The 24,419-nt window shown below is 45.7% G+C and overlaps 1 pseudogene and 2 gene segments (V, D, J or C); all 3 read right to left on the reverse strand.

The window, feature by feature from the left end:
- LOC105546087 overlaps nt 1-24,419 on the reverse strand; it is a 237,444-nt gene that overhangs the window by 76,603 nt on the left and 136,422 nt on the right.
- Nucleotides 1-24,419, reverse strand: part of LOC105546086 — a 619,418-nt gene that overhangs the window by 65,740 nt on the left and 529,259 nt on the right.
- Nucleotides 1,145-7,380, reverse strand: LOC105546083 (annotated as a pseudogene).

Consider the following 24,419-nt stretch of genomic DNA (forward strand, 5'->3'; position numbering starts at 1 on the left):
GGCGGGCAGATCACAAGGTCGGGAGATCGAGACCATGGTGAAACCCCGTCTCTACTAAAAATACAAAAAATTAGCCGGGCGCAGTTGTGGGTGCCTGTAGTCCCAGCTACTCGGGAGGCTGAGCCAGGAGAATGGCGGGAACCTGGGAGGCAGAGCTTGCAGTGAGCCGAGATCGCGCCACTGCACTCCAGCCTGGGCAACAGAGCGAGACTCCGTCTCAAAAAAAAAAATATATATATATATATGCCAAGTGTGGTGTTGCATGCCTGTAGTCCCAGCTATTCAGGAGGCTGAGAAGGGAGGATCACCTGTGTCCAAAAGTTCAAGGCTGCAGTGAGCTATGATCACACCACAGTGCTCCAGCCTGGGCAACAAAGCAAGACTCCATCTCTAAAAATAAAATTTAAAAGAAAATTGTGATCTCTGCTGTAAAAGAAGTATGCTCAAATGCAGTAAAAGCATACAAGAAGACCAGGTGCGGCGGCTCATGCCTGTAATCCCAGCACTTTGGGAGGCCAAGGCAGGTGGATCATGAGGTCAAGAGATCGAGACCATCCTGGCCAACATGGTGAAACTCCATCTCTAGTAAAAAATAAAAATAAAAATTAGCTGGGCCTGGTGGCACACGCCTGTAGTCTCAGCTATTCAGGAGGCTGAGGCAGGAGAATTGCTTGAACCCAGGAGGCAGAGGTTGCAATGAGCCAAGATTGTGCCACTGCACTCCAGCCTGGTGACAGAGCGAGACTCCGTCAAAAAAAAAAAAAAAAAAAAAAAAAAACCATACAACGAGCCCCTAGGAATCTGAGTGAATCAGTAAAGGCTTTACAGGGTAGGAAAAGACCATGAGTATGAAAACATGAGTTGGGATTTGGCCTAGATGGTAAAGGAGGAGAGGACAATACAGCCAGGAAGTGCATGTGCACAGCAGAGGGGAGATGGAGGGCATGGCTGTTTGAGCTACCTGTACTTTAATATTCCTGGAGTGTGATGTGTGAGGCCAGCATGGGGTGGTGGGGTGAGTGTTGGCGATGAGGCGGACAGTGAGCCATCAGCATGTTAGTAACAGGGGAATCCACAGGCGTTTCACGCAACTCCAAGGACCCTATGTGAGCTCGTCACGCTCCCATTACCCAAATAACGTTTCTTACCAGTGGTAGTTGGGATTTCCGTAGGTACACTGGATGTCTTCCCAGGACACCTGGAAGCCAGAAACAAATGGGGTCAAGCAGCCAGCTGACACAAGCACCCACAGAGGACAAGGTGCTACAATGTACCCCTCATCCTCCAGACAAGCCCACCTCTAGTAGCTCCCAAGAGCCTGGAGCATCGGCAGCAGGACATCATGTGCAATGAAGTCTTTTTAGCGCTTTCATCCCTGTGTTTAAACTTGGTCATGCTTATCCCAGAGGCCTTACATATTTCTAACTCTCCTTGCTCTCTAGACATTTCCCACAAAGCACGAAGCCGCAGGGCATGAGCCTAGAGCACCAAAAACTTCAAAGTGGAGGTAAGTGAATGAGGTGCAAACCACATGGGGACTTCAGGCCGAAAAAGGCTTGAACCCTCATCAAAGGCCCCACACCGAGACAGCGGGACCAGTGTGTCTTGATCTCAGACACCCACGCAGTCCCGGGCCCAGCATTTGCTAGAGGTGGCCAATCCAGGACAGGAGGCAATTGTGGATGATGTTTCTCACCAAGCAAATATTGGAGTCACTGAAGCAGAACCATTTTCCATCCACAGTGTTCCGGATGTAGACACAGTAATGACCGGAGTCTGCCACTCCCACGTGCGCAATCACAGCGAAAAGCTCATACTGCCCTCCAGGCTGGAAAGAGACAGGCACGAGACAGTTCACCCACCGCCACAAACACGACTGCCTCACACATTTATACCTGCCCACCCTAGGCCCGACTCTGGGACTTCAGAATATTAGAAAACAGTCCTGACCCAAGGCCAGTGAGCACCCTCCAGGAGGGGCTTTCCTGAGTGTGGATCCTGAACTGCGAAGGCTCAGCAGCTTGGCAGAGCAGAGCACACAGGAGATGGAAGGCAGGAGGTCACGAGAGAGGCCCCCAAAGCCAAGGCAAGATTAGAACTTTCCCCTGGGAGGGGTGGGGGTCATCAGAACAGAGTTCTGTTTCTCCACAAGCCCAGGAATGGCCCTAACCTGAGCCACCACACCCAACCAAAAGTCTTTTGTAGGCGGAGGGGAGACAGACGGCAAGGGCAGCACACACAAAGCTGGGTCACCCACAGTGGAGGCTGGAATTATCCCTGTTTCCATTTGCAGACTTTGTGCAGGACTTTACAAAATGCAGGGCAATATCTGTATCTAAATATCAGTTTACAAGAAATAAAAAGGTTAGAGGAATACGTTAAATGAAACCAACTAGCCAGTTCTGGCTTATGTAAAAAATCTTCAAACAAATCAACTGCAAGGAAAAAAGGAGCAGAAATCTAAAAGGAACTTAAGAAAGAAATGTAACCAAATGCAAGTTACGAGTCCAGCTGGACAACAAACCAAGACTCCATCTGTGTTGTTTGTGTAGGCGTTGTTTGGATCTAGATTCAAGCAAACCACACAGATTATACAACAGTTAGGAAGCCTGAACGTTGGCCAGATATTTGATGCTATTAAGGAATTACGAGATGGAGATGATTATCTTTTGAGTGTTTATTCTTTAGGGACACATAATGAAGTATTTACAAATAAAATAGTATGAAGTCTGGTCTGGGATTTGCTTCAGAAAAACCCTGTACAGGGTTGGGTGAAACAAGAGGGTGGGTTATAGGAAAAGCAAGACCTGCCATGAGTTTTGGTAACTGTTACAGCCAAGGATTCACTGGCTAATTCCTCACTACACGCTTTGGTATCTATTTGTAATATTCCATAACAAAGTCTTGTTCGTTGTTATTTTTGTTGTTGTTGCAAAGATGGAGTCTTTGTTGTCCAGCTGGACTCAAACTCCTGGACTCAAGCAATCCTGTTGGACTCCCAAAGAGCTGGGATTACAAGCGTGACCCACTGCACACAGCCAATAAAAGTCTTTTTTGAGAGAAAAACAATTTTAAATATATTTCATCGGGTAAAATGTGTAAGTAGAAATATAAAGAACTAGAAGAAAAACAGAATCCTATGAAATGTATACCGCCTAAGCAGGTAAAGACACCATGTTATAATGGGAGCTATTTTAACATATTATCAGGCCTTAATTTTCTAAATGCCATGGTTCTAGTGCATAAATAGTCAAACAGACCAATAAAACAGAAGAGACACTCCAAAAATAGACCCGTACATATGGGAATACAAAATTTGCTAGGTAGCATTTCAAATCTATGAAGAAAAGATACTTGTGTCTTTTTTTCTTAGTATTTCTTGTTTTGTTTTTAGAGACAGGGTCTTGTGCTGTCACCCAGGCTGGAGTACAGTGATAGATCACAGCTCACTGCAGCCTCAAACTCCTGGGCTCAAGTGATCCTCCCACCTCATCCTCCCAAGTAGCTATGACTACAGGTGTGTGCTACCATACCCAGCTAATTTTCTTTTTAGAGATGGGGCCTCACTATGTTGCCCAGGCTGGCCTCAAACTCCTGGACTCAAGCAATCCTCCCACCCCAGCCTTTCAAGGTGTGGGATCACAGGCATGAGCCACATTGCCTGGCCTTCTATCATTTTTTCTTCTCAGAATCTCTCAATAAATTATTATCTCAGGACAAGCAAATTAAACTTTACTCTGATTAAATGTGGTCCAGTCAACTGGCTACTTTATGATTATCCTCAAAGTGGGCACAGGCCATTTTGGGAAAAAAGTTTGGTTGGTAGTAAGAACCTACAATGGCATGTTTGCCTTTGCATTTCTATGTATTCCACATGTTATTTCCAAAGAAGCCTACTGAATTCTGGATTCCTTCCCTCAGTACTGTGAGGCATATAAACACAAATCCAGTATTTAGAAAGAAGAAAGTCTTTTGAGGCTGGGGACAATCTCTGAGGAATGGGTGGCTTCTAGCAGACTCGGGGTGAGGGAAGGGAAAATGGAAAGGATGAGGCATCTGGGGAGAGGCAGGATGGCAAAGAGGTCGGTAGCAACCTACCTGCTCCTCAGTATCACAGGGCTCTCGCTCCATCGGAAGGACCTGACTGAAATCCAAGCCCCGGGGCGGGGCGGGGGGCAGTCCAAGGCGTGGCAGATCTTTCTTGTCTGTGAATTCCTGATGGAGAATCACATGATTGGAACGGGAGAGTCAGAGAAATGTCAGGGCTAGTGATGCGTTCTTCCCAAAAAGAGGGGAGCAGGGTGACATCACGGAGTTTAAGGCTCCTGTTTGCTGGATCTGCTGAGCTCCTCTGACAATAATGCAAAACTTGGCTATTATACCACCACGCGGCCCCTACAAGAGGCACCAGGGCACAGGGCTCTACACAGGCACCAGGACCCGGGGAGCCACGGCACCTGCTCCAGGGAGCTAATGTCACCTTGAGGGAAATGCCCTGCTGGCTGCTCTCAGGCCCTCTCCTCTGGTCCCTCTCGGTGATGTCACTTGAGAAACCACATCCACGGCTCTAGAAATTAGAACCCCAGTGTCCCAGATACTACTGGCCAGATCCAGATTCCCTTTCTCACCCAAAATGGGGTGCCATCAGGGCCTCTGATGATTCTATCAGAAAATTCACAGGGGGCAACCCTAGGCTAGTGAAGGGCAGTTGACCCCTTAACAGCACGGGTTTGGACTGTGTGGGTCCACTTATACACACATTGTTTTAAATAAATACAGTCTGCCCTCCCCCATAGAGGCACGAGTTCCAAACGCTCATCAAAAAATACAGTATCCCAGATGCACAACCACACAGATGAGGGACAAACTTTTCCTATCCGTGGGTTCTGCAGGACCGACTGGGGGACTTGAGTGTGTGTGGATTTTGATACACACAGGGGTCCTGGAACCAATCCCCCATGTGCACCGAGGGACAGCTGAGTCTGATCTAGGGAATGAGTACCTGTTTCCCACGGGTCTTCTTCCCACAGTTCTCACAGAAGCACTTGCTTTTGCTTGATAATTCCCTGGGCTGCAGGAAGCAGTGCAGGGCGTCGTCCTGTCCCACCCAAGAGAATGGGGGAAAGGAAGTGTCGGTATTTCCCACCTAGAGTACTGTATTCATCTGTTCTCACACTGCTGTGAGACAATAGCTGAAACTGGACAATTTATAAGAAAAGAATTTTGATTGGCTCATGGTTCTGCAGGCTGACAGGAAGCACGGCAGCATCTGCTTCTGGGGAGGCTGCAGGAAGCTCCCAATCATGGCAGAAGGCCAAGCAGGACCAGGCATCTTACATGGGAGGAGCAGGTGCACAAGAGCAAGTGAGGAGCTGAGTGCAGGGGCGCGCCTCCCAGGTTCAAGTGATTCTCCTGCCTTAGCCCCCTGAGTAGCTGGGACTACAGGCCTTGCCACCACACCTGGCTAATTTTTTGTATTTTTTAGTAGAGACAGGGTTTTACCACGTTGAATAGGCTGGTCTTGAATTCCTGACCTCAGGTGACTCACCTGCCTCGGCCTCCCAAAGTGCTGGGATTACAGGCATGAGCCACCACACCCAGCCTGGCTGCATAGTTTTAAACAGCCAGATCTCATGAGAACTCACTGTCACAAAGACAGTACCATGGGGGATGGTGCCAAACCATTCATGAGAAACCTCCCCCCAGGATCCAATCTCCTTCCCCCTGGCCCTATCTCCAACACTGGGGATTATAATTGAACATGAGATTTTTGGGTGGGGACACAGCCCCAAACTGTAGCGGGTACAGCCTCCCCACACTTTACAGCTGAGGATTTCAGCTTTTCTTCTGGTTTTCTTCATATCCCCCTTAATGCCTGGCCTGGTGTGGTCCCCTTGGCAGGATCTCAAAGGGCACCTACTGACTGGAGGAACGAAACAGGAGGAAGCTCCTGTTAAGGGAGCAGTATGAGGGAGGTGGAGGTAGGAGGGAAAAACATTTTTGCCAAAACGAAGGAGAAATTCTCCAGAGCCATGAAAATGAAATAAGCGACTTTTCTGAAGCCAGAGATAGATCAAAGAGGCAAGGGGGAACTGGCCACACTGTATTGTGTGGTGCGATAGTTTGAGGGTTTGTCCTCCCCAAAACCCAGGTTGAAACTGAATCCCCAATGTGGCTAGATGGAAAGGTGAAGCCTTTGGAGAAATATTTAGGGAGGACGAGATTGCTCACGCCTGTAATCCCAGCACTTTGGGAGACTGAGGCGGGTGGATCACCTGAGGCCAGGAGTTCGAGACCAGCCTGGCCAATGTGGTAAAACCCCGACTCTACTAAAAATACAAAAATTATCCGGGCGTGGTGGTGGGCATCTGTAATCCCAGCTACTCGGGAGGCTGAGGCAGGAGAATCGCTTGAACATGGGAGGCAGAGATTGCACTGAGCTGAGATTATACCACTGCACTCCAGCCTGAGTGACAGGAAATCTCCCCCGCCCCCCAAAAAAAGAGGGGGTCATTGGGTCATTAGGGCACAGACCTCATGAATGAATTAATCCACTCATGGATTAATGGGTTATCCTGTGAGTGGGACTGGTGGCTTCATATGAAGAGGAAGAGAGACTTGAGCTGGCACATTAGCATGCTCAACCCCCTCACCATGTGATGCCCTGTACTGCACTTGCCATGTGATGCCCTGCACTGCCTCGCCTCAGGACTCTCAGAGTCCCCACCAGCTGGCAGGCCCTCACCAGGTGCAGCCCCTCAACCAAGACTTCCTAGCCTCCAGAACTGTAAGAAATAAATTACCTAGTCTCAGATATTGAGTCGTAACAACAGAAAATGGACTAGCACATACAGAAGCAGCAAATACCAAGAGAATCCCCTTACCAGTGTCTTCAGGGGCTTTGAAAAGAGAAAGTGGGAGGGGGAGCATGATGCTCTTTCTGCTACTCTCCATGGCACAGTCAAGGCAAATCAAGGAGTCCTTCACTCAGATCATATACAGGGCCTGCAGCCTCTCCACCTGCAAGAGGGAGAGCAGAGAGGTGAGATGGCTTTCCCAATTGCCAGAAGGTGGAGCCAAGAGACAGAAGCTCTAGAAATGGTAGCCACTAATGCTCTTTGTCCTACTCACAAAGGTGCAAAATATTCCCAGTAACAATATTATGAAACTGTGGTAAGTGTTTTATGTGGATTAACTCTCTCATTCTTCTACACACTACAGGAACAACAGCTGAATGAGTCAAATGAACAGCATCTTAAGCTTCCGAGTGCTCTGGTTCTAGGTTCTTACCAAGTGTACATCAGTGATCTGGTCCTTAATCAGGTTCCGGAGTTTGAGGTAGAGTTGGGCAGCATCATGCTGGACAAATACTGGTCACAGAGAAAAGGAACAGCCAATTAGTGAGGTTTTCAGAGTCGCTTCTCATGTCCTGCTACCTAGACACACAGGAGCACTCATCACTTTGTCTCTTCCTAGCTCCCCAGCCTACCGCAAACCTAAGCTGACACTACATATGAAGTGATCAATGAACAGTAAATTTGGTATTGATTTTTGAGAACGCCTCTTAAAACTGAAGCTCCAGTGCCAGCTGCAGTGGTTCATGCCTATAATCCCAAAGCTTCAAGAGGCCAAGACAGGAGGATTGCTTGAACTCAGGAGTTTGAGACCAGCCTGGGCAACACAGCAAGTCTCTGTCTCTATAAAAAATTTAAAAATCAGTTGAGTGTGGTGGCACACACCTGTAGTCAGAGCCACTTGGGAAGCTGAGGCAGGAGGATCACTTGAGCCCAGGATGTTGAGGCTACAGTGGGCTGTGATGTTACCACTGCACTCAGCCTGGGGAATGAGATGTCCACAGGGACTTTGAAAAGCACTGATACATTCCTGAGGATCTAGAAGGCCATGCACATGCCCATGTAAGACCTGAGAGGGCTCCGATCTCTCCCCTCTGACTGACCACAAGGCCATATGCAAGAAAGCAATGAAGGCAAATACAGAATCACAAACTGCCTGCGCTTTGAAGGTGTGCCCTAACGGACACACACAGCCCCTCAGCAAATACTGGAAGACTCACTGGCTCAGGCATTTAAGGAAATCTCTGACCACTATCTGACCACTGAAGTAACCAAACGGAGAGATCACTGGCCACACACTATAGGGAAGATAAGATGTCACAGAATTAGTTCAGGAAAGTTTTTTTTTTTTTGGGGGGGTGGGGGAACAGAGTCTCGCTCTGTGGCCCAGACTGGAGTGCAATGGCGTGATCTCACTACAACCTCTACCTCCTGGTTCAAGTGATTCTCCTGCCTCAGCCTCCCGAGTAGCTGGGATTACAGGCGCCCACCACCACACCCGGCTAATTTTTATATTTTCAGTAAAGACGGGGTTTCAACATGTTAGCCAGGGTGGTCTCAATCTCCTGACCTCGTGATCTGCCCGCCTGGGCCTCCCAAAGTGCTGGGATTACAGGCGTGAGCCACTGCGCCCGGCTTAGTTCAGTAAAGTTGTCACTGAACAATGTTCAACAACAAGGACAATAACAATAAAACAGCAACAACAACAAACGTTGGAAGGGGGTCTCTGATGTCTAGTGTTTCCACATTATATTATCTAAAATGTTCTTTCTCCAACAAAAAATACAAGACATAATGAAACAGAAAAGTATGGCCACACACAGGAAAACAGCAATCAGAAGAACTTTTCACTGAGAAGCCCTAGATGCTGGCCTTACTAAACACAGACTTGAACTGTTATAATATGTGCAAACTACTAAGAAAACCATCCATGTCAAAAGAAGTAAAAGTATGAAAATGCTGCCTCACTATATGAAGACTACCAATAAAGCAAGAACTATAAAAAAAGAACCAAGCAGAAATTCTTGAGTTGAGGAGTACAATAACTGAAATGAGTTTATTTATTTATTTCATGGAGTCTTCCTCCGTCGCCCAGGCTGGAGTACAGTGTAGTGGCGCAATCTTGGCTCACTGCAACCTCCGCCTCCCGCGTTCAAGCAATTCTCTGCCTCAGCCTCCTGAGTAGCTGGGATTACAGGCACCCGCCACCAGGTCCAGCTAATTTTTTGTATTTTTAGTAGAGATGGGGTTTCACCATGTTGGCCAGGCTGGTCTTGAACTCCTGACTTCATGATCCACCCACTTACGACCTTACAGGCGTAAGCCACCGCGCCTGGCCTGAAATGAAAAATTTACTAGCGGAGGTCAATAGCAGATTAGAGCTGGCAAAAGAAAAATCCATAAACTTAGAGACAGGTTGATTGAGGTTCTCCAGACTGAAGACGGAAGAAAGGTGGAACATAGCGCCCATGCAGCTGAAAAGCTGGTTAGCTGCTCACTGCATACAGAGTTCAACTAACTCTGACACCAAAGAAATCTGATACAAAAGAAGGTTTTATACAAAAACGTGAATTTATTCTGAAACCAGCTTGGGGGAAGGAGTACGACACATCCTGCCTTTTAATGTGCCATTTCTCCTTTGCAGGAGAAAGGGACATTTTCATAAGGTGTGTCGCGGGGTTGGGGGGAGTGAGCAATGGCGGTTATCTACCGGGCACAGCTGTAACGAGTTATGCACTGGGCAGCTGAGTTGGCACCTGCCTGGGCAGAAGTTGTAATGGTGGCCAAGGGGATATGCCTTCTCCATGCCTTCCTAGTGGGTGAAAGGCAAACCCCTGGAGTGTGGAAGTTTTGAGGCCACCCCCTGGCAGGGAGAGTTCCCTAGTGGGTACACTTTGGGCTGCAAATCTACTGCTAAGTCTCAGGAAAGATCAGCTGGAAGAACTTGCCCTGTTCTCAACCAAACCTCCTTCAACCTATCTCCAAGTTTACAGATTCTTTCTTTACCCCTGCAGGGAATGTCTGGTGAGGGGGAGGTGAGAGGTGATATTTGCTTTTCTAAAGGGCCAAAGGCAAGGGAGGGAAGAGGGGAAGTGAAAAGAAAATAACGGTAAGAAAAGTAATGAAACTAACTATCTCTTAGAGAATGGGAGTACTCAGTTACACCCAGATGGGTTCACTAGTGAACGATGGGTTCTACCAAACATTTATGGGAAAAATTATACCAATTCCCTACCATCTCTTCCAAAAGACAAAAGCAGAGAGAACGCTTCCTAACTCATTCTCTGAGGCCAGCATTATCCTAATACCAAAACCAGACAGACGTAAGAAAAAAAACCTAGAAACCGGTATCTCTCATGAACATAAATGCAAAATTCCTCAACAAAATATTAGTGAATCAAATTCAGCTATGTATAAAAAGAATCACAGAGGGTTACACAAGCGAGATAGTAGAGGAGGAAGCTCCTGGTGCTCCCCCTTTCCTGTAGACACAGAAAAACTCCCATCTACACACAGATCAACTCCCTCGGAAAAAAACCCAGAAACTAGCTGAGAGAGGCCTGCACATGGGGCAACGGGGAAAACATCCACATCGAAATGGGTTGGAGAAGCTGAGACACACTCGCACCACAAGCCCCACCGTAGGCACAATACCTTACTGTGGGGAAGGAATCCCTGCGCCCAGCTTTGTCCTGGAGAGGCGAGGGTTTGGACCACACATAGGCAGCCCCAGCTTTTGCAGTTCCCACTCAAGGGCTTGGCTGCTAGCTCACCTAGCTCTGGCAGCAGACATGGGTCAGCAGCTATGAATCCTCTGCGACCACAGAGAGCAAAGAGTTTCACATGGGCACGTGAGCTCTTCCAGCAGCTGTGACCCTGCGCTCAGCACAAACAGGCAGAAATGCCAGGCTCCCAGTTTCTCCCTGGAAGGGTATGTCTGCGGGCGCTCTGAGTTACTGCCCGAGGGATGGGCTTCTATTAATAACTAGCCTGCACCTGGAGCCAATGGGCAGGTAAACAATAGATTTCCAGGAGTCTGGACAGGTGTGTGGGCAAGTCCCATGCCTTCTCCCACCCCCTGCTCCATGATAAAATCAGGTCTCTAACTTCACACATTGAGTACACAGAGTACACAACATTTACTCCTCTCAAACGAAGGACTAGCTCCTCAATCACCAAGCTTTGGAAGCTGACGAGGCTCTGTATTTGAGAGTCCCACAGGGGCACAGAGACCAAAAAACATCCCCCCAGGCCCAGTGAAGCGTGAACAGGCAAAAAGGCCCGGCTCCCACTTTCTCCCTAGAAGGAATCCGTCTGCACGTGTGCAGCTGCTGCCCTGGGGTTTCCATGCATCTGGGAGCTGACAGAGCAGGAAACAGTGCTCCTGAGACCGTGAGGTGAGCACTTCCACAGCAGCTCCCACTGGTTTGCTCGACAAATAGCGTCAAGCTTCCAACTCGTCCATCTCTAAGCAGAGAGGAGCCAGCATTCGCTAGGCCCCTGGGGGTGACGAAGAGCAAAACAATGCACTGAAGGAGTGTGCAGTTTAAACATGAGTGCAGGCACTTGCCACAGATCCTCTGTCCAGCTTTTTGCAGAGCAAGTGAGGGATAAACTCATGCTCCCAGCTTTTCCTTGAGGATAGAATAAACTGGAACACACACTTAATGTCCCAAAGTCTCCAGCGGCACCTGAAGGGGCTAGCTTCTATCTCCCCTGTCTGGGGCACTGACAGGACTTGACACATTCTAATCTGAGGGCCGCTAAGAACATAGATGGATTTGGACAAGTACAAAGGGTCAAGAGGTGCTCTGAGTCTTTGGCAGGGCTAATTGGTAAGTTCGTCTCCTCTACAGGGTCAGTGGGACAAGACTGACCTCAGGTGATCGGCCCATCTCGGCCTCCCAAAGTGCTGGGATTACAGATATGAGCCACCGCTCCCCGCCTGACCTGTCTCTTAAAAAAAAAAAAAATTCAAAGGACCAATAAAACAAAAAGTTGGTTTTTTGAAAAAATAAACAAAATTTTACAATCTTTAGCTAAACTAAGAGGAAAAAAGACTCAAGTAAAATCAGAGGAAAAAAAGAGACATTACAAATGATACCACCTGAGTTCGGGAGTTCGAGACCAGCCCAACCAACATGGAGAAACCTCCATCATCTACTAAAAATACAAAATTAGCCAGGTGTGGTGGCGCATACCTGTAATCCCAGCTACCTGGGAGGCTGAGGCAGGAGAATCGCTTGAACCCAGGAGGCAGAGGTTGTGGTGAGCCGAGATAGCGCCATTGCACTCCAGCCTGGGCAACAAAAGTGAAACTCCATAAAAAAAATAATAAATAGAAGAAAAAGAAAAAATAAAAATAAAAGAAGATGCAAATCAATTAAAAAGTTATCCTATGCTCATGGATTAGAAGAATAAATATTGTTATAATGACCATACAGCCAAAGCAGTTATAGATTCAATGCAATATATATATATATATATATATATAAATAAATATATATATAAAAAACCCAATGACATTCTTCACAGAAATAGAAAACCAAAAATCCTAAAACTCATATGGCACCACAAAAGACCCTGAATAAACAAAGCAATCCTAGACAGATAGAACAAGCTGGAGGCATCACACCACCAGATTTCAAAATGTATTGCAAAGCCACAGTAACGGAAACAGCATGGTAATGGCATACAGACAGACAAAGAAATGGAACAGAATAGAGAACCCAGAAGTGAATTCACACACTTACAGTCAACTCATTTTCAACATAATGCTAAGAACACACACTGAGGAAAGAACAGCCTCTTCAATAAATGATGCTGGGAAAACTGGTTATTTATATGCAGAAAAATAAAACTAGACCCCCTCTCTCACCATATACAAAAAGCAAATCAAAATGGATCGAACAGTTACATCTAAGACCTAAAACTATGGAAACATTACAAGAAAATATTGAGGAAATGCTTCAAGACATTGGTCTGGGCGAAGATTTTTTGTGTAAAACCTCAAAAATAGACAAACGGGATTATATCAATATAAAAACCTTTTGCACAGCAAAGGAAACAATAAGGTGAAGAGACAACCCACAGAATGGAAAAAAATATTTGCAAACTATGCCTCTGACAAGGGTTCATATTCAAAATACATAAGGAACTCAACTCAATAGCCAAAAAACAAATAATCTAATTTTAAAATGGGCAAGATGTGAACAGACATTTTTCTCTCTCCCTTTCTTTCTCTCTCTCTCTTTCCTTTCTTTCTTTATCTTGCTCTGTCACCCAGGCTGGAGTACAGTGGCACAATCTCAGCTCAACCCCAACCTCCGCTTCCTGGGTTGAAGTGATTTTCCTGCCTCAGCCTCCTGAGGAGCTGGGATAACAGGCATGTGCCACCACACCCAGCTAATTTTTTGTATTTTAGTAGAGATGGGGTTTCACCATGTTGCACAGGATGGTTTCAAATTCCTGAGCTCAGGCAATGTGCCCACCTCAGCCTCCCAAAGTGCTGGGATTGTACAGGCTTGAGCTACCACGTCCGGCCCAGCCTGAACAGACATTTTTCAAAAGACATACTAATGGGCAACAGGTACATGAAAAACTACTCAACATCAGTAGTCACCAGGGAAATACCAATCAAAGCCACTATGAGATATCACCTTATTCCAATTAGAATGGCTACTACTAAAAACACAAAAAATGGCTGGGTGCCTGTAATCCCAGGGAGACCAAGACGGACACATCATGATGTCAAGAGATCGAGACCATCCTGGCCAACATGGTGAAATTCCATCTCTACCAAAAATACAAAAATTAGCTGGGCGTGATGGCACATGCCTGTAGTCCCAGCTACTCAGGGGGTTGAGGCAGAAGAATCACTTGAAACCAGGAGACGGAGGTTGAAGTGAGCTAAGATCACGCCACTGCACAACAGCCTTGCAAAAAAGCGAGACTCCGTCTAAACACACACACACACACACAACCAATGTTGGTGTGGATGTGGAGACAGGAGACGACTTAATATACTGTTGTTAGGAGTGTAAATTAGCTCACCTGTAGAGAAGGTAGACAGCCAGAAATGAGCAGGCCAAGGGAACCCCAGGGAAAAAAGTACTGGAGACGCTGCCCACTGACAGCAAAAAAGACAACGGCCATACTGGCTGCTTGGGGCCTCATGGTTGGGCTCCTTCTGCCCTGAAGGGTGGATGTATCAGGCCCCAGCTGGAGATAAGTGTGGTAGGCCATTTTTCTTGCTGATGAGCACGTGCATGCCTCCAAAAACGTGCCCTAGAGTAGCTTTTTGCTCATTGTAATAAAAAAAAGCACACCCCTGGGTGGAGATTTGAAATGCTAATGAGACATGGGACATGTGTACTAGCCATGTACAACCACAAGCATTCGCACCAAAGGAGACTGCCTAAAACACGATTGCAAGTGACACTCCCTCAAGCCCCTCCGAGAATAATCACGAAGAGCCTCATAGAGTCCCAGCACGGCCGCTGCGGGCTCATTCGCTCTCTCAGCAGCTGCTCTGCCTGTCATCTAGAGGGTGCTGTCTCTAAATAAACCTTGCTGCTGCTGTCGCTTTCCATCCCAGCCAGCTGCTCCTTCTTGGAATGTACTTTATCTTCTTCCAGTAAACTGCTACTTAACCTTTGCGTCTCTTGGCTGCATCTTCTTCCAAGAAAACAAGAACTGAGGACCCTGCCCCTCTCCCAGTAACACAACCACTACGGAAAACAGCATGGAGGTCCCTTGAAAAACAAAGTAGATATACCGTATGACCCAGCAATCCCACTGCTGGACATCTACCCAAAAGGAAGGAAATCAGTATCCAAGGGATATCTGCATTTCCGGGTTTACTGCCGCACTATTCACAATAGCCAAGATATGGAATCAACCTAAGTGTCCATCAACAGGTAAATGGACAAAGAAACTGTGGTATAGGCTGGGTGCAGTGGCTCACACCTATAATCCCAGCACTTTGGGAAGCCAAGGCTGGTGGATCACCTGAGGTCAGGAGTTTGAAACCAGCCTGACCAACATGGCAAAACTCAGTTTCTACCAAAAATACAAAAATTAGCTGGGCGTGGTGATGCACACCTGTAATCCCAGCTACTTGGGAGGCTGAGGCAGGGGAATCGCTTGAACCTGGAAGGCAGAGGTTACAGTGAGCCAAGATCCCACCAATGCCCTCCAGCGTGGGCAACAAAAGGGAAATCTCATCTCAAAAAAGAAAAAAGAAACTGTGGTATATACACACAGTGGAATATTATTCAGTTACAAAAAAATAGCAACATTCTGCCATTTGTAGCAACATGGATGGAACTGGGGGACAGGATGTTAAATGAAATCAACCAGGCACCACATGTTCCCACTCATACCAGGGAGCTAAAGTCATTGATTTCATAAAGGAAGAGAGTAGAACAGTGCTTAGCAGAGGCTGGGGAGGGCTGGAGAAGGGATAGGGAGAGACTGTTCAATGTGTACAAAGCTACAATTAGGAGGAAAAAGTGCAGGCGTTCTGTTGGAGACTGCAGTTAACAATAGCGTATATTTCAAAATAGCTAGAAAAGGGTTTTGAGCGTTCTAACCACAAATAATAAATATGTGAGGTGACAGACATGCTAACTGCCCTAATTTGGCTGTCTTTTTGTTTTGTTTTGTTCTGTTAGGTTTTTGTGAGTTGGAGTTTTGCTCTTGTTGCTCAGGCTGGTTGCAATGGCACAACCTCTGCTCAGGGCAACCTCCGCCTCCTGGGTTCCAGCAATTCTGCTGCCTCAGCCTCCAAGTAGCTGGGATTACAGGCATGCACCACCATGCCGGGCTAATTTTTGTATTTTTAGTAGAGATGGGGTTTCACCATGTTGACCAGGCTGGTCTCGAATTCCTGACCTCATGAGATCCGCCTGCCTCGGCCTCCCAAAGTGCTGGGATTACAGGTTCAGCCACCACGCCCAGCTGATTTGTCTGTTACACAGCATATGCATGCATCAAAACATCCCTCTCTACATCAGAAATACGGGCAATTATTATGTGTCTGTTAAAACCAAACAAGAATTTTGATCTAACCAGGTGTTGGAAAAGATGTGGATAAACAGGATCATTTACATACTCCTACGAAGAGGCGTAAAATACAATTGCTTGGAAAACTATTTGCCATCGTCTTACAAGTTATAAATTCACTCAACTTCAACTCAAAAAATGCAAGAGAGATTATTACACAGGTCCTGGAGACATGTATAACAATGTGCATAGCAACACTGTCTGTGATAGGAAAAACATGCAAAGAACTTAGGTGCTCAACCTGACCGGCAGAGCACAGGTGCCTAAGCCATAAGACACTCAAGCAATGGGGAGGCCACTCACTCACTCATCAGGGAAAACTGGGTAACGACAGCACATGTCAGGACATAGTGAGTCTCAGAAACAAGGTTGAATCAAAAAAGCAATTCTTCAAAGACAATAGATAACGTTATTTCTTTTTACAGATTCAAACTATAAATGGAAATGGAACTTGATGTTGTTTATGGATCAATATATATGTGAGTAGTAAAACTCCTTAAATAGATCATGAAAATCACAAAGCCAGGCAATTTCCTCTGAGGGGAGGGCCGGAGGATGAGGCAGACAGCTTATCACTGCGAGCAATGTTCTAGTTTGGAGGTGAAGGAGTTTCTTAAGTGTTTATATTATTATTCATCAGTTAATGAATGAATTAAGACCTTGGAATCAAGGCCAGTGGTCTGAGGAAAGCAGCCATGGTCCGGCACAGGCCTGAGGGAACCATTCTCACTGCATACAGCATAGGCAGAGCCTCTGTGGTAGGTAAATAGATCTGAATCACAAACCACTTCACAATCGTCCCCCAGCAACACTCTATTTTGATTGACCCTTAAAGGCGGAAGAGCCTTCCCAAAGCTCAGACAGGCATGTCTTCTAGTGAGAACCACAAAAGCCAAGCCAAGTTTGGGTACTGTAGACACTACCCTCTAGTGAAATATGAGAGGACCATCCAGGTAGAAATAAGCTGAAACAAGCCCCCCAAGCAGTGTACCAAGCATATAAAAATGAGCAAGCACTAAACAGCAAACAAAAAAACATGAGAACCACAAATCACATGGATAGATCAGTGTTCCCATCTATGGGCGGGCCACCTACTGAAAGTGGCACAGGATCCAAATACATTCTAAACATTGTATGAATACTTAAATTTTTCAGATAAAGAAACCATGAAAGCCCCGAAGTGTGGCTTCGACATCACTATTCAGCTAAGATCTGCTCTGTGGCTTCAGCTCTGGCCCCAGCCTTTGAAAGGCCAATTACAAACAAAATGCCCACTTAGTGTCATTTCTGGGGTCTCTGCACTTGCATATGGTCAAGTGATCATTTTGGTTACTGCCGCATCTAACCAGCATAGCAAAGAGGGAGGTCACTTGTATTAACTCTTAACATTGAACATACGGTTGCAAATATTCTACACATAGCTTGGGAAATCTCATATACTTTATATTTTGAGGTATAAAAAGTTTGTAATGCACAGGTATGATGCTGCAATAATGAATGGTTTGGATCATTAATGTTATGTATACGACAGCTAAAAACCTTTAAAAAGAAGAAATTGAAAATTTATACATATGAAAAAGAGAATAAACTTGCCAAATAGTCTAGGAAGAATATTCTATTCTTTCTGGGTTAACAACTATCAATTAAATTAACAACTATTAATTCAATTTAAAAAATAATTCAGTTAAGAGTCTATCAGTTCTATGTTTTGTAAAATTCTTTGGTACATTCATATTTGTCATATTAAAGTAAATAATCTTTTCACAATTGTATTTGAGTTTTAATTATTCAATTACAACTAAGCCATGAGTCTTCCAAAAAAAAAAATCCTATTTTGCAAATTCTTCGCATCTTGTAAAGATGAATTAAAACCAGAATGTTGATTTTACCACATCAAATTATGATAGAAAAATTCCAAACATATATACAACATCAACAATAAATTATCATTCAGTCTAGATACAATAAAACATATTTAAAAGCTGGAACAAAGGAAGAAATGTTTTAGAGAAAAGCAAAGTGCCCAAAACAGTTTGATCTCACCAACCAAACTTCAGAAATCACAGACTACACAAATGCCTGCGGCACATGCTCTTTGTCATGTCCAGTCCATTTACAGGGACTGAAAACTGTTGTCTAAATGACCACTTGAGATGATCACAATTCAACAGTGGAAGATGAAATGCTCAACTTTTGAGAGTTGACCAAACGACGAATCATAGGAACAGCATTACCTTTGGAAAACATGTTCCTAAAGATAATTTTCCTGAATTATATTCTGTCACGGACCATGGACCAGAAAAATGGTAGCTTTACGTGTGCTGTTTCTAAATCATGTATTTCAGGTATTTGGACAGGCAGAACTAAGCACAACAGTGTCTTTTTAACTTAACATCATGATGAATTAATGATGAACTCAGTGAGGATTCTCTGCTGGAAAATCTGATTGAAGAAATCAGTTACAGACTGGAAAGCCAGTTTTTAAAATGTCAGTGTCATACGATTTTCATCAACAGTAGAACAAAGAAGATGAAGGCTAAGAATGGGTTAAGAATAGCCAACACACCAGGCATGGTGGCTCACAACTGTAATCCCAGAACTTTGGGAGGCCAAGACAGGAGGATCACTTGAGCCCAGGATTTCAAGACCAGTCTGGACAACACAGTGAGACCTCATCTCTTATAAATTAAAAAAAAAAAAAAAAAAATAGCAAGCAGCCAGGGGTGGTGACTCATGCCTGTAATCCTAGCATTTTGGGAGGCTGAGGTGGGAGGATTGAGCCCAGGAATTCAAGAGCAGCCTGGGCAATGTGGCAAAACCCCATCTTAAAAAAAAAAAAAAAAAAAAAAAAAGAATAGCAAACAGAGTTGGAGGCTTCATGAGCATGCAGCCTGTGTCATGGCCCAGGGCCCTGGCTCAGAAGAGTCCCTGGCTTCCTTTAATGCTCTCCTGTTCCCAATTTGAAATTCTTAATAATTTTTTTAATCAAAGGCTCTGCGTTCTTATTGCCATGGGACTCACAAACTATGTATGTTTGTCCTGCGGACGGTGATTTGTTCACATTCCTCAGATCGGTGTTCAGGAATTCACTGTGGCACAGCAGAAGGTAAGAAATTTTGGCCAAAGAAAAAAAGCCAGTTGCATCATCCTTCATCAGTCAAGACATCTGACAGCAAAGAGCCTCTAGAGCTGCCTTGTGAGATACTTTTGCAACATGTTCAAACACTACAGAATAGCAGCCATCATATGCTTAAAAGGCTACTTAAACAATAACCACCACAAAAGCCTTAATTCTATAGTTTGCAGAACTTAGTACCTGTGATCTATCCACCAGAACCTAGCAAGGAAGTAACTGAACTAAAAGTCATCTTGAGAATCCAAATATTTCTCATGTGACACCTGCCACAGAGACCCTCCTAGCCTTCAATTCCAGTGGAGATGCTGAAATTCAAGTGCATTTAAGGAAATCTGAGAGGCAGATGGCCTCAACTGTTACTGTATCTTAACACCCAGCCCTTTAGCTTTATGTGAAAAGTTGCCAAAATGTAGGCAGATGCCATTACCTATAGAAATGTAAGTTCGTGTAAAATCTTTTCTGAATGCATGGTCATTTTCAGTGTGTTTTCACAACTAATGGATACTAAAAGTACAATTATCTTGAGGAGAGGTCCTGAATCTTTTTGTTCTGTTTTGCTAAAACACTAGGAACCACTTGTCTAACAGTCTTGCTACTCCAAAGGCAGGTCCTGGGACCAGCAGCATCGGTATTATCTGGGAGCTTGTTAAAAAGGCAAACTGTTAGGCCCCACTGCAGATCTGCTGACCTGGCTTGGGAGGAGAGAGAGAGAAATAAACTAGCGTCCTCCCAAAGTGCTGGGATTACAGGTGTGAGCCACCGTGCCTGGCCTACTATCTATTGACTTTTGACAAAGGCACGAAGAACACACCAAAGGGAAAGAACAGTCTATTCAATAAATGGTGCTAGGAAAAGTGGCTATTCATACGCAGAAAATAAAATTAGAGCCTTATCGTATACCATGCCCAAAAATCAACCCAAAATGGATCAAAGACTTAAACGTTAGGCCTGAAACTGTAAAATTACTATAAGAAAGCACAGAGTTTTGAAAAGCTCCATGACACTGATCTGGGCGACTACTTTTTGGGTATGTCCCCAAAAGCACAGGCAACAAAAGCAAAAATAGAAACAGATGGCATCAAACTAAAAAGCTTCTGCACCGTAAAAGCAAAAAATAATGAAGGAGACAACCCACATCGTGAGAATAAGTATTTGCAAACCACACATTAGATAAGGGGCTAATATCCAAAATACATAAGGAACTCAAACAACTCAACAGCAAAAGAACAAATGAGCCAATATAAGAATGAACGAAGGAACCAAATATATTTTTCCAAAGTAGAAACATACAAACAGCCAACAGGTTCATGAAAAAATGCTACCTGGGAGCAGTGACGTATTATCTGGAAGTTTGTTCAAAAGGCAAAATATCAGGCCCCACTGCAGACCCACTTACCTGAAAGCTGCATTTTGACAAGATTCCCAGGTGATCCATATGCACGTTAAAGTCTGAGATGCTTACTATACACAGCAAGTACTGAAGAAGCTCTGGGGCCCAGAACTGACTGGTGGCAACCTGAATCTTTAGGAAAATGCAAACTAAAACCACAGTGACATAACACCTCCCTCTCATTAGAACAGGTTTTATGAAAAAGATGGAGGATTAAGTGTTGGCCAGGATGTGGAGAAAGGGGAACCCTAGTACACTGCCGGTGTATAGTACAGCTGCGATGGAAAATGGCATGGACGTTCCTCAAAACACTAAACATAGAACTACCATGTGAGCCAGCAATCCCACTTCTGAGAATATATCCAAGGGAACTGAAATCAGTGTGTTCAGGGATATCTGCACTCCCATGTTACCTGCGGCCCCATTTACAGGAGCCAAGATGTGGAATCTGCCTAAGTGAATCAGCCTAAGATGAATGCATACAGAAAAGGCAGTGCACATGTACGATGATGTACTATTCAGTCTTAAAAAGAACAAAACTTGGCTGGGCGCAGTGGCTCACGCCTGTAATCCCAGCACTTTGGGAGGCCAAGGCAGTCAGATCACCTGAGGTTGGCAGTTTGAGACCAGCCTGACCAACATGGTGAAACCCCATCTCAACTAAAAAAAAAAAAAAGAAAAAAATTAGCCGAGTGTGGTGGCATGTGTCTGTAATCCCAGCTACTCAGGAGACTGAAGCAGAACTGCTTGAACCCAGGAGGCAGAGGTTGTGGTGAGCTGAGATCATGCCACTGCACTCCAGCCTGGGCAACAAGAGCGAAACTCTATTAAAACAACAACAACAAAAAAAAAAACCTCTGTCATTGGGAATGACATGCATAAATCTAGAGGACATACTGCTAAATGAAATACAAATACCACAGAGAGACAAATACCACATAATCTCACATGCATGTGGAATCTTTTAAAAGCTGAATTTGGGCCAGGTGCCCTGGCTCATGCTGGTAATTCCAGCACTTTGAGAAGCTGAGGCAGGTGGATCACTTGAGGTCAGGAGTTTGAGACCAGCCTGGCCAACATGGTGAAACCCTGTCTCTACTTAAAATGCAAATATTAGCTGGGCACGGTAGCGGGCAACTGTAATCCCAGCTACTTGAGAGGATGAGGCAGGAGAATCGCTTGAACCCAGGAGACGGAGGTTGCAGTGAGCTGAGATCACACCACTGCACTCTAGCCTTGGCTACAGAGTGAGACAACATCCCAAAAAATAAAAAATTAAAAAAAAAAAAAGAAAAAAAAGGAAGAAGAATGATGGTTACCAGAGCTGGCGAGGTGGCAGAACAAGGGAATGGAGACTCCCCCTTCAAAAGATACAAAGTTTCAGCCAAGCAGGAGAAAAAAGTTTTGAGGTCTATTGCACAGCAGGAGACTATAGTCAATAATAATGAACATTTCAAAATAACTAAGAGGAGATTTCAAGTGTATCACCATAAAAGAATGCCAAGTAAGTGAGGTAACAGGGATGTGCATTAGCTTCACTCAATCATTCCATATTGTATTGTTAAGTTAAATTTGGTCTAAAACTGCCTCCACAATTCATATTAGCACCTAACTGGAAACAGCTCTAAAGTCCAGCCACAGAAGAGTAAATGGGCAAATTACAGTACATTTGTACAAGGGAATACTACTCAGCAACAGAAAACACAGCAACACCAAGGAATCTCAAAAACATTATCTACAAAAGAGTACATACTGCATAACTCCCTCTATATGAGATTCTAAAAGAGGCAAAACTAGTCTATAATGACAGAGTGCAGACCAGGGGTTGCCTGGTGCTGGGTGGGGGAACTTCCAGCAAACGAGTCACAGGGATTTAAGGTTATGGGAATGTTCTGCATCACAATTGTGGATGTAGTGCACACATTTCTGAAAATTTTGTGGACATGGACACCCCCGCCCCCATAGAGAGAGGTTGTTCTCATGAGAGAATACAGATGGTACATATCAGATTATTCATTTCTCTTCCTCAACTTGCAAAACTTCTGGGGTGCAAGAGAGATGGGCAGGTGACTGTGGGTAAGAACGATTCTACAGGAATGGGAGAGACCCAGAAAAGGTAAAACAGTGTCAGCATCCTAATTATCATCATCAGTTTGTTGTTGTTGTTATTGTTTTTGAGATGGAATCTCGCTCTGTTGCCCAGACTGGAGTTCAGTGATGTGATCTTGGCTCACTGCAACCTCTACCTCCTGGATTCAAGCGATCCTCCTGCCCGAGCCTCCCGAGTAGCTGAGATCACACCCAGCTAATTTTTTTTTTGTATTTTTAGTACAGATGGAGTTTCATCATGTTTGCCAGGCTGGTCTCCAACTCCTGACCTCAAGTGATCTGCCTGCCTCCGCCTCCTACACAGCAACACTAAGGTTGCAGAGCTCAGGAGTCAGTCCTGCGCCCCTGCCTCCTCCCTCATGAGGTTCCCCTGACCCCCCAGGGCCTCAGCTTCCATATCTGCACATCTGGGAGAGAAAGACACCATCAGGGAGGGCAAATCATACCTGGGAAGAGTCAGACTCCAGCAGTTTCAGCAGTGGCTGAAAGATTATGGTTATTTTTGCCATCATTACAATGGAATGTCCACTCCCCCTAGCCAGCTCTACAATACTCAACACCAATGTCCAGCTGCGCCACGTGGATGCATTGGGAAGAGAGCACAGGCCTCTTGGCTTGGCTCTGGTCACCAGCAGGGGTCAGGGAGGGACACCTGCCAAGAGGATGGGGGAGGGAGCCCACCACTCAGGAATGCAGAGGCAGGACGTGGGACAAAGGGCTGCCTCCACCCCCCAGTGGAAGCCTGACCCTGAGCCTAAAAAAACTGGCCACCAATGTGCTGACCCTAGGGCCTGAGGACAGGTCCCCGAGTGGACCTCTCAAAGAGACAGTCCCACATTCCAGGGCATGGGGGAACTCTGGCCATCTGGCAGCTGGAGGGGAGAAGGAAGGGCACAGCTGTCTGAGACCCATGAGGCTTCCCAAAAAGAGGTTCCAGGCCTGAGAAGCCACCAATGCTCACAGACTCCTGGTTGCCAATCTTGCCAGGGCAAAAAGACAAGTGAAGGAAACCCTCTCTTCATGGGGCGCTTTGACTTGCAGTGTGAGTTGAGATCCCCGTGGGAAAGCTGGCTTCCGCTCATCTAGAACAAGCAGGGAGGACTCCATCAGGCCCGGATCTGGCTCCAAGTTGGGCAGCAGGCCAGCCCCAGGCTCCACCAGCCCCTCTGGCAAAGGAGGGCCCTCAGGAGGCAGGAGAACATGATTCATGCGCTGCTGGAATTTGTTGAGCCTGCCAAGATTTGCAGCTCCTCCTCCGAGATCAGGTCCTGCCCTGATCAAAAAAAAAGATAGATGAGAATACTATAAATAGGCCGGAGTCACCCAGCTGGCCTCAGGGATGCAGGTGGTAGGTGTTCTGGGTTCTCATGAAGCTAAGAAACTCCAAATCCAGGTTGACGTTGTGGCACACCGCCACCTGCTTCAGGGGGATGCAGGGGACAAGGAGGAGCTATTGGCACAGTGTTCAGTTCCAGCAAGTTCTGACTTCTGCTAAAATTGGTTAATTGGTCGCTTTGCATGATTCAGGGCACACAGGCTTTCTGTCCAGAGTTCGCTCACTTACACACCCAGAGAAATGGACTCGGCTTGCTTTTTCCTAACGTTTGCCTCTGCGGAATCAGCAGTGGACGTGTGAACTGGGGCTTCTGGTCCCTGTCATGTGAAGACGACAGGCAGGGAGCACTGGGCTCATGAGTCAGGAGGCCTGGTGGGGAGCTTGGGCATATCTGTTTTCCTTTCTTGGCCTCAGTCTTCTCCTCTTTAAAATGGGGTACAATCATCTCTTGTGGTTGATGTCATAAAATCCCACAAATGTAGCCTTTTTTTTTTTTTTTTTTGATAGTCTCTCTCTCTTACCCAGGCT

Source organism: Mandrillus leucophaeus, unplaced genomic scaffold, assembly GCF_000951045.1.
Source record: "Mandrillus leucophaeus isolate KB7577 unplaced genomic scaffold, Mleu.le_1.0 Scaffold349, whole genome shotgun sequence".
Classification (NCBI taxonomy): domain Eukaryota; kingdom Metazoa; phylum Chordata; class Mammalia; order Primates; family Cercopithecidae; genus Mandrillus; species Mandrillus leucophaeus.